This window comes from Papaver somniferum, chromosome 1 (genome assembly GCF_003573695.1).
Source record: "Papaver somniferum cultivar HN1 chromosome 1, ASM357369v1, whole genome shotgun sequence".
Classification (NCBI taxonomy): Eukaryota; Viridiplantae; Streptophyta; class Magnoliopsida; order Ranunculales; family Papaveraceae; genus Papaver; species Papaver somniferum.
The window spans coordinates 28,897,505-28,903,710 of record NC_039358.1 but is presented as its reverse complement, the minus strand read 5'-3'; the positions used below and the strand labels follow the sequence as shown (position 1 = coordinate 28,903,710).

The 6,206-nt window shown below is 35.3% G+C and overlaps 1 pseudogene; it reads left to right on the top strand.

The window, feature by feature from the left end:
* The first annotated feature begins 208 nt into the window (after positions 1-208).
* Positions 209-747, top strand: LOC113326808 (annotated as a pseudogene).
* The last annotated feature ends 5,459 nt before the right edge of the window (positions 748-6,206 follow it).

Genomic DNA, 6,206 nt, shown 5'->3' with positions numbered 1-6,206 from the left:
CTCTGTGATCCTCTGTCCCTGACCGTCAGATCTGCTGACCGGTGGCATCTTCTGATGAGATGCTTGTTATCATGTTTTGATATCTTGTTTTGCATGCCTTCCACGTGTCTCTTTCTGTACACGTGGTGGATGATGGAAGGTGTACATACAATACTTAACTGGTGAATTCGCTGGTGATTACGGCTGGGACACCACCGGGCTTTCTGCTGATCTAGAAACCTTCGCCAAGAACCGTGAGCTCGAGGTCATTCACTGCAGATGGGCTATGTTGGGATCTCTTGGATGTGTCTTCCCCGAATTATTGTCTCGCAATGGTGTTAAATTTGGTGAAGCCGTTTGGTTCAAGGCCGGTTCACAAATTTTCAGTGAAGGTGGATTGGACTACTTGGGTAACTCAAGCTTGGTTCATGCTCAGAGCATCTTGCCATTTGGGCAACACAAGTTATCTTGATGGGAGCAGTTGAAGGTTACAGAGTTGCAGGAGGACCATTAGGTGAGGTGGAGGACCCACTTTACCCCGGTGGAAGCTTCGACCCCTTAGGCTTAGCTGATGACCCAGAAGCTTTTGCTGAATTGAAGGTCAAGGAGATTAAGAACGGGAGATTGGCTATGTTTTCCATGTTTGGATTCTTTGTTCAAGCAATCGTGACCGGAAAGGGTCCTTTGGAAAATTTGGCCGACCACTTAGCTGACCCCGTCGCCAACAACGCATGGAACTACGCTACAAACTTTGCACCCGGCAAATGATCTGTTTCTTCGACAATCCGATGAAATGAACGTGTTGTCTTTGAATTTGCATTTTGAAGAATTGTTTGACGTGCGTTTGTAATGTACATTTCGTTATGTTTATGATATTTGTGTCTATTTCAAGCTTAACCCGGCAGAGCGATTGCAATTTGATATTATGGTTTTGAGACTCTTTTTTAATATTTTTCTCTTTGTTCAATTTTCTCTATTCAATAATTAATGTGGTTGAGAACATGGCAAAACAGTCCAAGCAATCACACAAGAACAACCGCCTTTTGATGTGGTATTCAGATTCTTCCAATCTAGATACCAAATGCTTGAACGTAAGACGATGTTTGAAATGGACTAAAAAAAGAAACGGGGCTTCGAATTTTTGGTCACAGGGCTCAAAAAAAGACAAAATAGAATCATCAAATAGTAATCAATAAAATCTCTTATTCTGTTAATTTTGTTAATGGGTATAATCCTCCTCCATCACTAAGTGCTAATAATTAGATTAACTAAATTAAGTATAATCATAGTTAGGGTTTGAAAATCAAAATAATTTCTTTTTTTTTAAAAGAAATTTAACATACGGTGGGAATCTCAAATTTTCCCAACCGTGGCTACCATATACGGTTGGAATTCCCAATCGTAGAAAAACCCAGGTTAAAATTCGGTTGGGAGTTCATATTTTCCCGACCGTAACTACCATATACGGTTGGGAGTTCCGACCGTAGAAAAACTCAGGTTTAAATACAGTTGGGTGTTCATATTTTTCCCAACCGTATGAAATTCTGAAACTATTAAAAATCAACAAAAAAGGGTGGGTTTTCGATTTTTACTTAATTGAAGTAATTATTTGCGGAGAATCGACGATTAATCGTCGTTGAAGAACCAAAAAAAAAGAAAAAAAAACAAGAAGAAGAGGCGATGGAGAAAAAGAAGAGGAGATATTGATTGGGTTTTAGGTTTAGTTTTTGGATTTTAATTAGATTTAGGTTAATTATTTAAGGGTAATAAGGTAGGAGATAATAAATATAATTAAAGTATATTTTTATATATTTGTTATGGGTGAAATATCCTCTTATCCACATTTAGGGCACTTGAATCTATATGAGCCCTCAAAAGTCAAAATCAAAAGCTTGGAACCCTATAATAGGCTTCAAAAAAAGACCCTAAACCTTAGTCTAAACTAGACGGAAGAAGTATAACTTAGAGAAATAATTCAACAGATTACAGAGGTCTCTGCAATAGATATTGAAAATAAGGAGAAGATCTTTCAAAACCAATGTGTCCCAAGTGGCACCTCCCTCTTAGAATCACCGAATTTGATTGATTCATGAAATGAGTTGAAAAATTTAATACTACTTCCGTTTTTGGAAAAAAAAATATTATCACCTTTTCAATTTGGCCAATTAGGCTAAAATGATAAAGTAAAAGTATATTTTTTCCAAAATCGGAGGAGTAAATTGAAAAAACGGGAGTCTAACAACCATACCCAATATTTCGTCCGGCAATCTGTATGGACTAACTCCAATATAATTTCAAGAGAATCAACTAGACAGACATACTCAATCAAGGAAATATATCTAAGAGTTATATCTCAATTTCTCAATACAATCTGCAATCGAACAGATAGAGATCTATGAGCCTGATTGATATGAGAAATAACTTGAACGATACCAAAGACCAATGTTCAAGTCTCAGTCAATTTCAATCAACAACCAAAGGTTGGATTTACCAATTGATTGAACTACGCACAACTTGTGATATTTCAAATATATAAACAAATATAATGCGGAAAAGAAATAACACAGACGCCAGAAGTTTCGTTAATGAGGAAACCGAAAATGCAGAAAACCTCGGGACCTAGTCCAGATTTGAACACCACACTGTATTAATCCGTTACAGAAACTAGCCTACTACAAGTTAACTTCAGACTGGAATGTATTTGAGCCCTAACCAAGTCTCACATCGATTAAGGTACAGTCGCGTTCCTTACGCCTCTGATTCCGGAAGGACTCTATGCACTTGATTCCCTTAACTGATCTCACCCACAACTAAGAGTTGATACGACCCAAAGTCGAAGAATTTATAAACAAATCTATCTCCCACAGAAAAATCTATTCTGATAGATAAATATGTCTCCTACTGAAGTACCTATCAAGTTTTTGTTCCGTCTTTTGATAAATCAAGGTGAACAGGAACCAATTGATAATCCGGTCTTATATTCTCGAAGAATAACCTAGAAATATCAATCACCTCACAATAACTTAACTACATGGTAGTAGAAAAAGTTATTATGGAGTGACAAAGAATGAGACGAAGATCTTTGTGATTACTTTTTATATCTTACCTATCGGAGATGAATCTCGAGCCAATCTTAGATAATATAGTACTAAATACGATAAAACAAGTAAGACCAGAACATGCAACTACAGAGAAAATAGTTTGGTCTAGCTTCAGAATCCCAATGAAGTCTTTAAGTCGATAACCTATAATGGTTTTACGAAAAACCTAGGTTAAAGGAGAATCGACTCTAGTACGCAACTAGTATCACACAAAAGGTGTGGCGATTAGATTTTACAGTTTCTAGAGTTCTCCCTTATATAGTCTTCAAATCAGCGTTTGATAGCTTTACAAAAAAGAAATCAATAGTCAGCGTTAGATGAAAATCTGATTTAAGATTCAAGCTAAGTTTTCTTAAAACCAAGGAAATATCTCTCCACCGTTAGATGGTCTTAGCTTGTTACATACAATGAAATATACCTTCATTTAGATACGGGTAACCGTACCTAAACGTGTATATTGAGTTGGCTCAATAACTGTTAACCAAAGTTAGCCATATGAACACTTTTTTATTAACCACATTCATCTAACACTTCTAGATCAAATGATAATCAAATGAATCTAATTGTGTTACTCATAGAGTTGTTCAATTATTTATATTCTCATAGAAGTATACAAGACACAATTGAAACAAAATCGGATTTGATTCATGATTGTACATTCAAGAATCAATTCATGAACATTAAGCCACTGTTTGCAAAGATTGCATTCCTTAATTTATTAATGTATTTTTTCATGAGTATGAAATCATACTTAGCCGATTTTAGAACTTAAACCAACTCAGTTTGCAAATGGATACGCAAACTTAAGTTCCGTACTTTGGTCTTGTCCGACAGTTTGCAAACCGGTATGCATACTGTCGTTCCGGACCTAACTCAGGTAGAACCGTTCGCATAATGGTATAAATATTTGGTTCCCATATTTTAACAATTAAAACCGTTCGCATATTGGTATGAAAACTTGGTTTCCGGACCTGAATCATACCACAACAGTTTGCATGCTGGTATGCATGTTGTGCTATATCCAGAAAATGGTTAATTGTTCTAAACTCCCATTTCAATCATTAAAACATCCTTATAAGACGACAGTAGCTATCTCACACAAACTATTAGCTTATAAGTAATTTTCAAGTGATTTAATGATCAATGCGAAACATTCCGAGTCGACATCAAATGACTGTCTCACACAAATCGTGTAAGATGTTTCAAGGTTTTCACATGATCATCTTTTGACTTATTATTTAGTTTTAAATTGTTTCAAACTAAATTCGTCAAGAATAATGATGAACGTATCTAAAGAAAAAAGCTTCCAACACATATTTCGAGAAAGATATAAACGAGTTAAACTCAGCTCTCGAAATATCAAATGTATATAATGTAAAAGTTTATATAGCTATACGACTTAGTCTCAATAAGAGATATAATATAATAGACTCTTGAGTGATAGATAGTCTCCACGTACCTTTTGTTGATGAAGTTCCTCCAAGCTCTTCTCAGTAGATCTTCGTCTTCAATCGATGAACGTCGTGAAGTCTAAAGCTCAACTACACATTCAATCCTAATCTGAGACATAGATATAGGTAGACTACAAATCAAGACTTATAGTTTTGATCACCTAAACTTGAAAAACAAGCTTGAGATAGTAACGCTTGCGAGTTCGTTCGAGCAGTGCTCTAACATAAATAACTTTACTTTTTATTACAATCATATATATGATCAGCCAAGCAAACTGAAAGTTACTTGTTGTTGTTCAAATTTTCATGCGTCGGGACTGATACATACAATCTCTTTCATTTCTTCTTTCATTTATACTAAGCTCTAACTTCCCGACAAAAATATAGGCCAGAATCGGTAGGTACCCAAAATGGCCCAAAAAAAAAAAGGATTTCTTATAGGGAAGTGATAGACTGACCGCATTTTTTTTCCGCAAAATTTCCCGATAGAGATATGATTCTATCATTTGGATGGTAAAGGTGTACGGAATAGGTCCTAACATTTGTCTTAATCGGTAATTTTGTCGGATAAAACGCTCGGTTAACCTAGCATTTCCAATTCCTATAACCCTAACGCAGAATTTCCTATATAACCTATAAGAATTTCCAAACCAGAATTCCCGCTATCGAAATAAAAAATCAAGATCATGAAAATGAAGCCACAACCAAGTATCTTTATATATATACAATTTAACACCGATCAACAACCAAAACTAGCTGAACCCCAAATTAAATTTTTCTTATCTCCAACTTTGTTTTACTTCTATCAATATGGCAAAAGTCTATGCTATATTGAAGCACTATTCTTCCTCCTCAACATCAGCAAGTGTCGACCAACAATCCTAATATCCCTTCTCATGAAATTATTCCACTTACAATCTTTGATGCAGTTAATCATGATTGTTACATAGGTTTGTATCTTGTATTTAAACCACCTATGTCATCAAATGAAGTCTTGAAAGATGCACTCTCCAAAGTTCTTGTTTATTACCTACACTTGGATGTAAGGTGCGTAACTGATAATCTAGGCCGAACATGTATCGTTCTATATAACGCATTTGTCCGCATCGTTGAAACTTGCATTCTCACCATACTGGCAGAGCAACTCCCATTCGATGTATCAAGAGATAGTAGTCATCTTCATCCATCTGTACAAGGAGTGAAAGAGTTGTGTCAAGACACTCAAAACATTTATTTAAGAAATGTTATACTTTAACGCATAAAAAAATTCTGAAATCCTTGTTTAGATTTAACCAAAATATGCTAGATTTAAGCAAGAAGTTAATGAAGGCTAGGGATATATTCTTATATGATGTATGTGCTGAATTTTAATGAGTTTGTGCGGGAGTCGGTTAATGTTAGTAGAGTTGAGTCTATAAATACTTTGAAATATTTTATAGTGAAAGGTAAAAGTGGTTTTTAGCGACTGTTTTTGAGAAATATAACTTGTTGTTATTGATAGACACAATTTTGTGTCAAGGTTGTCCTCAATTTTCTGTATTGTTGGTACTCGATTTTTGTACTTATTATGGATTTTTGTGTGTTTGTAGGTATTTTTGGAAATAAACATTTCTGGAAAATTCGGCTTGAAAAGTTGATATAGGCACCCGGAGGACACTTGTTATTCGGACACTCA